We start from the raw sequence: 11922 nt of genomic DNA on the forward strand, positions 1-11922 counted from the left end.
AAAATAAGTTTCACCACGAACCTTCGTTCGTAAAAACAACAAGACAATTAAGTCAGTGGTGGTCATCTATATAATTGTGCCTAGCAGTGGTCTGACACCGTGAGGTATTCTACCCCCAGACTCACCCTATCTGACAATATAACATCAGACATACCTAATAATGGTTTATTACTGACACACTCTATTAAGTAAGTAGTGTACGAAGTTCCTGCAATTACTTCGTGAAAGAAAACGCTGACACACAGGGCTCATCAAAAGAAAAGTACGGGGAAATACTAAAAAGTACTCTCGTACACTCCCATACTCCGACACATAATAGTGTCAAAAAAGACTTTGTACATGATAGTACTTCTGACACTTTATAGTACCCTGGTATGAGTAGGACTCGTACCCCAAAACATAATATTACCCTAGCACAAGCAGCACTTGAGATACATAGCTTTGAAAAAAACTTGGTACATAGAAACTACCTTTGTACATAGGACATACTCCATTGATCATCAATATCCTCCAACAGAGTCTCTACTCTCTATTCCAATCACACAAATACCCTTAATAAGATGCTACCTAATATCCAAACTTAATTCAACTAAGCATCTCTTTTAAGTCTTATTTCATTACTAGGAAAGCCTACAATGCTTATAATCAACTTTCAATACCAACTTTATATCGACAACACTATCTGAATTTAGTGTAATATTTTATACAGAGTATTAAGTATGAATATACATTTATCTTCTCATTTATAATACTTTTATTATTATTATCATGTAAATATATATTAACACATATAGTGTTGGATTAGTGTCTAAGTCCATAACTATTTTGGTATGTACTTGACCCGATGGTGCATGGTCCTTTTGGGTTGCCTTCACCAAAGCAACTTGATTGGAGAAATGAATAAAGAGAGAGAGGATAATATGATTTATTAATATGTTATAAGAATAATATATTAAAGGAGAAATCATATTTGTTTAATTAATATTGGTCGATAATTAATTAAGAATTAGTTTTGTGATCAAATGTAATTAATTAAACTAGAGGGGCTGATTTGTAATTATGTGATAGTTACAAAATAAGGTAAGGATTATCTTATAAAGATGGTGGACGAATTTAAGGTTGGAAAGTCTTAGAATTCGAGTATGATAAGGATTCAAGGATTATCTTATTGGTTGCTTAATGGATAATCAACTAGATAAGGATAATGACTGAAACCCTATCTCTACACCTATATAAACAACCCCAAGGTCATGAATTCGGGTATCCCTTCACAAGAAGTCTTAGAGACGAATTCTAACCTCCCTCCTCTCTCCTTATACCTTCTCCACTTGCTTATGGTGTTTGTAAGCCATTAGAGGAGTGACACTTGTGACTCTTTGCTTTCCAAGGTCAATTCAAGGAGGAATTGGATTGTTATTGCTATATAACAATCAAGGTATGTTCTTAAACCTATTTACATGTGAATTCTGATTTCCATATGCTAGTATTAGGGTTCAAAGTCTTGGATTCAAAGTATGTACAATAGAGAAACCTAGATCCGTGCTTTAGGGTTTGTATGAGCACATAGGATGTCTTATGACCAAAACCCATCAGTGGTATCAGAGCCATGATTGGTTTCTATTGTATTGATGCTTGATGTAACTGAAAATCGTGTTTTGGCCTCACTGTTCGACCTGACTCGGCGAGTCACTCTTGGACTCGGCGAGTCAGCCCTACTCGGCGAGTTCCAGAGGGTGACTCGGCGAGTCGGTGCGTCAGACAGTGCTTATCTCGGGATTTCTTGCTGTTTTTGCATTGGGATAATTACCTTATCATGTTAGATTAATATTAATCCGATTATATGATATATTTGACTATAATTTTAATCTAATTGAAGATATTTATCAATTAATAAGATAATTGTTTCCTTATAAGATAATTGATTAATTATTTTAAGTAAATTGATAAATTATTTTGCAAGAAATCATCAAATATGGATAATTATGTGATTAAATGTTAATTTGAATTATTTGTTATTTGATCCTTGTTGTTGTGAAAAGTTTCATATTTGGCCCTTTAGGTTTTATAGTTTAAATTTGAACCCAAAAGTTTTGTTGTTTTGAAATTTAAATAGTTGAAACCCTAATGTTTTGAAAAAGGTTTCAAAACTTGCCCTCAAGTTTTGGAATTTAAATTTTGATTAAATATTTTAATTTTGATGCATATTTAAATTCTAAACCCTAATGTGTTGAAATGTTTCAAAACTTGCCCTCAAGTTTTGGAATTTAAAAGTTGATTAAAAGTTTAATTAGGAATGTTAAATTCTAAAACTCTAGTATTGTTTTGAAAAAGTTCAAATCACACCCTTATGGTTTTATTAATTAATTAAGGTGTTTAATTAAAGATGTTTAATAAATCCATAAAAGTTTAGGTTTACAATTTAATTGAATTAAAAGTATGATTGTTAAATTAAACCACCTAGTATTTTAAAAGTATAAAAATACACCCTATACTATATATAACATTAAAAGTCTAACATTATATATATGTATGAGTGAAAGTCAGTCTTACCGTTAGTAGGCCTCATTCACGAAGCTAGTCTATAAGGGGTGTTTAAGGAAATTGCCTATAAAATGGCGATTGAATGGGTATCCACTCTTACCCACCGCACTCTTGACCAGTGGAGAGTCGTTAGCCGAACGGGTAGGATAGGACGAAACCTTCCATTATAAGTATAATGAATTATTAAAGTAACTGAATGTTTTTTTAAAATTCCCAATCTTAGTTACTTAGGCAAAAGTGAATTGATGCAATTCCATGAAATTACACTTTGTGCCCTTGCGAAGACGTTAGTGGAGCGTGTGTGGTTAACCGGCACACTAAATGGGTCTAAGCAAAGGTAGAAAAGGGTGACTCAATGTTTGTCATAGTTCGGTGGAGCGTGTGTGGTTTACCGGCACATCGAATAGGTGACTGTAACATGTGAGGGCACCATGTAGTTTGCATGGTTATTCACACCCGCTTTGTGATCCTCGGCATCCCAGTCACAAACAAGAGGGGCATATCGAGATTTAAACATGTCATTGAAAGTTCAATGTATCTCAAAGGATCTAGGAGTTTTCATAGATTTAAAACTTAAATTCTTTTTCGTTTTTCGTGGTGGAAATTAGTGAATCGTCATTCACTTACCTTCAAAAGTTCTGCAATTAGGGTTACGACATCCCTCTCCCGAGTTGTAGAATATTGTGTTGGGTCCTAGCCTTAGTATTTCATTTGGGTGACTTACTAAGGACTCAATCAATCAACTAACTTGAATTCGTTTTCTCCCGTTTTGTAGATGTCAAAGTTCGACAACTATGGTATTCCCAAATCCCGTGGAACAAGCATTCCACATGAAGATGATATTCCACGATTCGATCGAGGATCAAGAAATCATGCTTCACTTCCTCCTCCTCCTCCAATTATTCTCCCTAACCCACAAGATTGTAAAATTGAAAGGTTCAATATCACTCAAGCCCTTTTGGCAAGTAAACATAAAGAAGGAAAGTCGGTGTGTGCACACGTCCTAGGGATGAAGTCGCGCATTGATAGACTAAGAATGATGGGATCCGTTGTTAGTGAAGAGATGGCTGTTGATTGGGTTCTTCAGTCACTTCCCAACTCATATAGTGAGTTCGTAAGTACTATATGACGAACCACAACGTGACCCTTATAGATCTCACCTATATGCTTATTGCTGCCGAATCAGCAATGGTTTGGCGCAATAGAAAAGCAAAGTTGATTGGTGAATCTGCCTTCAAGACCTCTATGGATATAGACAATGGCAATGAAAGACATGCAATGATCGAAAAGTTTGATCATAAGAGAAAGGCGATGTCTGAAGTAGTTCCATGTGTTGTTCCAAAAGAGTCAATTTGCTTTTATTGCCAAGAGAAGGGGCATTGGAGACGAAGTTGCCCTAATTACCTAAGAGATCTAAGAGATGGGAGAGTCAAAGGTATGACTGCGCTTTAGGAAAAAATCCACTATCTAACTCCATTAAGTTCCTACTCATTGATTCTTAATACATGATGTAATAAGATTACATTTGAGTGTTTTGTAGGGTCGGTGAAAAGAAAGGAAGCTTGTTGAGAGAGCAAAATGAATCTAATCACCAAGAGATGGATCTTGATCGCATGGACTTATAGATTAGATTTTGAGCTTAAATAGTTATGATAGAGTTGTTAGAAATTTTCCTTTTACATAGTTTTCAATGGATTTTGCATTGTAAGGACAAATTTTTCTGCTGCTTTTATAAATAAAATAAATTTTGTTTGACTTATTTATTTATTTGTTTATTTCCTTGCAATGAAATCGTTATGCAATTGATGTTTGAATATTTCTACAACAAATGGATATGATTCTTAGTTATGTTGTTTATGTAAAAGTCGAGAATTTACCAAATAGGGAGAGTTTCTCATCGCCCAAGTTTCAATTGGACAGAAATTTGGAATCATGCAACATGGTTGCACGATGAATGAGAAATTTCACATTTGGAAATTAGACTAATTCATTAACAAAGTGTCAAGTGAAGGACTAAGAGATCGAGCACACAATGTTGCGTGTTGATCAAGACCACCATAAGAGTAACAATGATATTCGTCATGATTTGCTAAAGGTTTAGTAAATATGATTATACTTACAAGATTAAGTGTAATTCTGAATTGATTAAAGGGTTTAGATCAATAGCAGAACGAATAACAAGAATCAAGTAGGCAGAAAGATAAAAGTTTCTCCATTCTAAGAAGATGGGAGAGTACCTTTTATGCTTTATGATAGGTCTTAATGATTAGGAACCATACCTCAATTGATCCTATAAGTGAGTTTTAGTACAATGGTATGTCTAAGAAGAGGAATCAAGAATTGAAGAAATGGTTAAATCAATAAGTCAATCATACTTCGTTCCAATAACAAGTCTTAAAGTTAAGATTGTGACATTGAGTGAAAGGTATTAAGAAGGTTTGTAACTTTCATTAAATGTGGAAAGTTGTGATGTCTTGGATAAGACAAAGACCAACTAGGACCAATTTATGAAGTGTTTTGATAAAAGCTACACTAACTCTTGAATATTTGTTTGTCAAGAAATGGTTTTTGACAAGAGAATCATATATGTCAAGGAGTCAGTGGGAGTCTTAATAGTCTTGAAAGGTTTCAAGAACAAATCAAATAAACCTTATCGATCATCACTAGCACACGAGTTGAGGTTTACAACCTATCGTGTTGACATTATTTTATTTTTGTGCCAATCCAATCGAGTTAATTATGCATGTGAGTTCTATGAGTTCTCATTTTGAACGCATAAAAGGCAAAGCACCTTAATCAATGAAAGGTACATTGATAGGAAAGGGTGAGCTGCTTAACTACTTGGAAGACATGGTGGGCAGCTGTGCTACCATAAAGACAAGAAATCGAGATCAAGAAAGTTCGATCCATAAGAGTTTGCATTTGTCGTAAACTTTGGTTTTGACAAATTCACATGGATAGGAACAAATACACTGTTTAAATCTAAGTGTCATAAGATTTCCTCCTTCATGAAAATGATTGTGAGGAAATGCTTTCACTAAGACAGATTTTAAGAAGATAGTGATTGTAAACTTGCATTCTCGAATTCAATTATGGTTACGGCATCCCTTTCCATAATTTGAATTGTGAGGTTTGACAATTAGTCTTAACTGTTTAGACACACATATGAACTATCGAAGGCAAATGTGTATAAGTTCGAGAAACGTTGATAAAAGATTATCAAAGCACTAAGTATTAGAAACATGAACTTAAGAAATTCAATAAGCATTGTTTTTCTGAAAGTTAAGATGTTTATGAATACATGTCGAAGCTAGTGGGAGCATAAGTGTTATGTTTTATAATAATCATCAAGATAGTGGGAGCATAAAAGTTATGATTGTATGATTATTAAGGAAAGTATTGCAAGATTAGCAATATTAATTATAGAAAACAAAAGTCATACTTTGCAAAGTCGCAATAGTTGAAGAGTTGTTTTGCTATAATTAAGGGAGAGAATATTATGCTTCATTTCAAATCTAAAGGTTTAGGTTGAGAAATGTTAATAAAATTTAGTCAAAGGTATAAAGTGTGTTCTTAAAATTTCGATTATGATTACGGCATCCCTCCTCACATTTCGAATTTTGAGAACATAGCAAATAAAACATTATGCGGCGTGTCCCATACGCTTCGGGTATAGGATCGATTGCAAATGCTTTAATGTTTGACCATTCTAAAAATTTCCAAATGTCGAGCGCATTTAGATGGAAAAAGGACAAGAATTGGTTTTGACTAAAACAATTAAACAACTATCAAAGGACAATCCAAAGTTCGACGAGATTGGTCGCTTGTGAGTAGTTGGAAGTATAGTATTGGAAAATATGGAAATGTTTCCATATTGGATGGACCATATCGACATCATTACGAATAGATAAGATTCTATTAAGAATGAGTTGTCATATGGAACCTATGGAAGTGTGTCCATATTGGGAATTGAATATTGAGAAATCTATGACTAAGATTAGAAACTTCTATGCAAAAGGATGTTCAAAGAAAGTACTTTGAGTGAGAGACATCACATCTATGGAATTGTCTTGTAACAATCTCCGATAGAAGACTTTGTAATATCATTGACAATAGTCTTTGTGACTTTGGTGCAATGACATTACGAAAGGATAAGTTGCATAGAATGTTAGAATCTAGCATATTCTATAAGTAGCAAGAATTTGATATTCTTTGACTTATGAAAAACGGATTTGGAGTTGTGAAATGAGAAGGATTGGAAATGTGTTCAATGTGATCTATTTCACAAAGTAAGAACCATAGGTAAACATTGTGTGCATGCTAGGAGCATGGGACAAGTGTTGTAATTCAAGTAAGAAGTTGATTACCCGAAACGACAAATAATGAGTAATCAATATGGTGATAAATAAAAGGTGTTTTATTTATGCTCAAAGGTTTGAGGCCATATGGGATTAGTATTATTCTTGTGTTTCACATTTGCATGTTTTGACTTCCAGAATAATTGAGTTTGTTAAGAATAATCGAATTATTCAAACGGGCCACAGTCGTTCATATGTTGGAAGTAGATATGAATGAAGACTGTCGTGAATTGGTGTGTGGATTGTCTAGAAAAGTATTAGACATAAGCAAATGTTTTCTGCAACGTTCATGAGTGCTTATGAATATGATTTGAGCATTGGATTAAACCCACGCTCACTTGGATCACTCCATGAATTGTATCACGAGTGATTGGTGAGACGATAATATCCTATATTCTTGAAACCAAGATGTGTGAGTTGTATCTTGCAAATCGGTTGCACATTGATAATATGTAAACGCACCAGTAACTTGGTGTTATAAAACATATTGTTGTGTGTAATTCGGTGGGTGAGTGCAAGCAAGCATTGTATCAAAGTTTATCCGTTCCTTTTATTCAAAGTAGAATAAAAGCGATATCTTTGGGCCCCTCGATGGTTTAGTGATGACAAACGTAAATGCTCGGCCGGGCTAGGGCTAATTTGATTTGTTCAATTAGTCTGTCGTCATAAATCGGAAATCGAGATATAGTACAAAGAGAATGATTTGAAATCATATCTCATATGATATCTAGAATGGAGGAATATATGATCCCTTATCTAAGGACACGCGTATTTGATATGATCAGAGTTGACAGCGGCTTTGGAAAGCTATGATTGCAGATCGGGATCTGAAGTCATACGCAGAATAGTTATTAGACTTATCCAAGTGGGAGACTGTTGGATTAGTGTCTAAGTCCATAACTATTTTGGTATGTACTTGACCCGATGGTGCATGGTCCTTTTGGGTTGCCTTCACCAAAGCAACTTGATTGGAGAAATGAATAAAGAGAGAGAGGATAATATGATTTATTAATATGTTATAAGAATAATATATTAAAGGAGAAATCATATTTTTTTAATTAATATTGGTCGATAATTAATTAAGAATTAGTTTTGTGATCAAATGTAATTAATTAAACTAGAGGGGCTGATTTGTAATTATGTGATAGTTACAAAATAAGGTAAGGATTATCTTATAAAGATGGTGGACGAATTTAAGGTTGGAAAGCCTTAGAATTCGAGTATGATAAGGATTCAAGGATTATCTTATTGGTTGCTTAATGGATAATCAACTAGATAAGGATAATGACTGAAACCCTATCTCTACACCTATATAAACAACCCCAAGGTCATGAATTCGGGTATCCCTTCACAAGAAGTCTTAGAGACGAATTCTAACCTCCCTCCTCTCTCCTTATACCTTCTCCACTTGCTTATGGTGTTTGTAAGCCATTAGAGGAGTGACACTTGTGACTCTTTGCTTTCCAAGGTCAATTCAAGGAGGAATTGGATTGTTATTGCTATATAACAATCAAGGTATGTTCTTAAACCTATTTACATGTGAATTATGATTTCCATATGCTAGTATTAGGGTTCAAAGTCTTGGATTCAAAGTATGTACAATAGAGAAACCTAGATCCGTGCTTTAGGGTTTGTATGAGCACATAGGATGTCTTATGACCAAAACCCATCATATAGAACCATGTCCATTTCGCATAGTGTATATCGTCAAATATACATATAACACGTATTTCCAAATAATAAGCATATAACTCACATATAAACTTTCAACATATATTTAATACCTTTATTAATACTTGTATTAAAATCATGTTCATGAAAGGGACTATTCACTCACTTGTTAAAGTGACGATTCGGAATTCGGACAACGCTTCGCTTCTAGCAATTGTTTTTTCCGTTGACGTAACCTAGTATTATTATTACTAAGTTTTAGTCTAATATTTATTGCGACTAATTATTAGTCTAGATTCATCTGTAACACCCGGAATCCAGAAGGTTAATTAAAGTAAGAAAAACCCTAAGTCAAAGAAGGTCTACTCAGCGAGTCCAAGGAGGGTAACTCGATGAGTAGAAGCAAGATTAGGACGTGAGTGGAAGGACCTACTCGACGACTTGGTCAGGGTTTAGGAAATCCTAAATCCAGGTTTTTGTACCCTATTTAAAGAGCACTAAGCCTATCCCCCAGCCTCCTTACTGCCCTCTCACGTATAGAAGCGAAACCCTAGCCATCTAACTCCAATTTGAGCATTGTGAGGCTAATAGTCCCATTTTTGGTGCATGTATTGTTGGATTGAAAGCTAGGAACGAATGGGAGGTTGTAGATCCAACACCTACTTCAGTTTGGCAGCATTTGGAAGGTAACAGTTCGTTACCTTGATCATTCTGCTGATAGATCTCTTCATCTTAAGCTTTGAAGCCATTTCTAGCACTTTTGTGGACTAATTCTTGGGAAGAGCATGATCTGAAGTTGCAACTTTAGATATGGACTCTCCTAAGCCTTTAATGTCGTAAAGCTTCAAGCTTTTTGAAGCTTCACCCCTTCTCCATAGTCTAACCTTTCTTTTATCCTAGTTGTTGGCGATTGGAACTTGCATGCACGTAAAGTTTGCAACTTTATGTGGTAATCATGTCCTAGGAAGTCAAATATGTAATTAGGAGCCTTATTTTAGCTTATAAGGGATTGAATGAGAAGTGGACCAAAGGAACTCAACTAGTTGGATAGCCAACTCGACGAGTTAAAGAGGGTTTCCCTATTTCTGGTTTCTGCATGAACTCGACGAGTCCAGAAGGAGACTCGACGAATCCAGAAGGGGACTCGACGAGTTGAGTCGACTTGTCCGAACTCTGTACTAGGTGGAACTCAATGAGTCTATGAAGGGACTCGACGAGTTGACTTGGTTTATCACGAGTCTAAATAGTATAGGAACTCGACGAGTTAGGAGGTAACTCGACGAGTTGGGCCAACTGGAAGTTAATCTCGGCTTTGACTTTGACCAGGGGTAAAATGATCATTTTACCCTAAGGAGGATTCATTAGCTCTTGACTAAGTATTATGTTGGTAATGATAGCTCAGGGAGTCGAGTGATTAGCAGTTCGGGGATCTGCCAGCTAGCAGCTAGAGGTTTATTCGCAGGATTCCGCACCAATGTCGGCCCGTTTATGTATGTTAGTGTATACCGGATTTTGATCCGATACCGGGGTTTGCCCGATGTAGTTTATATGTTCCGGATTTCGATCCGATGTCGGGCGAGGCCCGAGGGAGGTTTATATGTATGTTACCGAACTATGGTTCGATGTCAGGTGATACCCGAGGAAGGAATGCATGCTTAGTTATACTTGTTGTCTTTATGATACTTGTATGTGCCTGGTAGGGAGATGGGTATGGGCGGGGGCTCGTATCTCATCACTAGCCGAGTGTGGACGGGGTTCCATATCTCATTAGTAGCAGGGTAGGGGTGGGGCCCAAGATAGGCGGGGCCTTGAGACTAGCAGTTATAGTGTTGTGTTTGATTGTTATGTACTAGCATGATTATGATTATATGTTTGTATGTGTATAGCGGGCGGGGCCTAGAGACAGACGGGGACTAGTAGAAACAGATCTATATACCGAGCGGGGCTCGATGCCAGGCGGGGCCTAATGTCAGGTGGGGCCTGATGTCGGATTCGTCCGATTTCGGGCGGGGCCCGATGTAGCGGGCTAGGCCCAATGTTTGCAGTATGTGTTTATGTGTATGGTATGTGTTAGTTTGGGGAGACTCACTAAGCTTCGTGCTTACAGTTTTCAGTTTTGGTTTCAGGTACCTCCACTAGCCATGGGAAGGGCTCGGGATGACTGCATGACACATACCATAACTTTTAGCCTGGGATGATTTACTATGATATTTGATATGTTTACCGTTGTTATTACATTTTTGAGATACATGGTTTATGATTTTTATATCATGATGATAGTTATGATTTTATTAATGATTTTTAAAAACAAAATTTCTGGTCTTGAAAATTAGGATGTTTCATCATCATTATTTCAAAGTCTACTTGCCGATCTATCAAGTAAGGAACAACCATGTAGGATCATATCGGAGGTAAGGTCCTTTAGGTATACGAAGTATACTGTTTGGAAATCCCACTTTAAACACCTCACTAAATCCAGCCTAGACATCATCCCCGCAAGTAGATCAATCAGTATAACGAATTGGAATCACTGATAAATATTGTTTATAAGTTCATAATAATGACTTATGACTATAAATATAAGTTACACTGAAAACAAAATAGTGTAGCTTAACTTACAGGGCTTTTAAAGAAAACCGGGAAATTACGCAGGCAGAACTAACACTCTAAAAACTTCTTTCGTCGGCTTTTTGACGACTCAGAGTTTCTCTATCACATCCTAAATCTAGGAGAAATCAAAAAAGAAAGAAAGAAGAATTCTCGAAAGATTTTAGAGGAATTGAGTAAGGAAATATGAAGAATTCATCCTCTATTTATAGGGGTTTGATCATAGAGTAGGTCCTAAGTTTCATCTGTATATTCTGTATACGAGCTTCAATTTCTACGTTCTTTATATCCACGCGTAGGTATTTCCGAGTACTACAACTTTCATTTAGACCCTGTCGGCTAATTTTCAATCTATCTCTGATTTACAAATCTATATCGAATTCATCGTGCTCGAAGAGTAGGGACTAAGTTTTGTCCATATCATTAACATACGAGCTCTACTATGGACGTTCTTTGTATCCATGTATTGGTACTTACGAATGCTACAACTTTTATTTAGACTCCATCGGCTAATTGTCATTCTATCTCAGATTAACAAATTTGTATCGAATTCGCCGTGCTCGAAGAGTAGGGACCAAGTTTCGTCCATATCTTTCGCCTACGAGATCTGTTTTCGACTGTCTTTTTATCGTTGAAATCCTATTAACAAGATCTTTTATTCTTGTTTAGATCCTTTTGGCTAAAATTTGACCGATCTAAAATTCGATTTCTGAGTTGTACACTACTACGCTGAATGTTAGAAAAA

The sequence above is a fragment of the Lactuca serriola genome, chromosome 3 (genome assembly GCF_051521515.1).
Source record: "Lactuca serriola cultivar US96UC23 chromosome 3, Lser_US96UC23_V15, whole genome shotgun sequence".
In the NCBI taxonomy this organism is placed as follows: domain Eukaryota; kingdom Viridiplantae; phylum Streptophyta; class Magnoliopsida; order Asterales; family Asteraceae; genus Lactuca; species Lactuca serriola.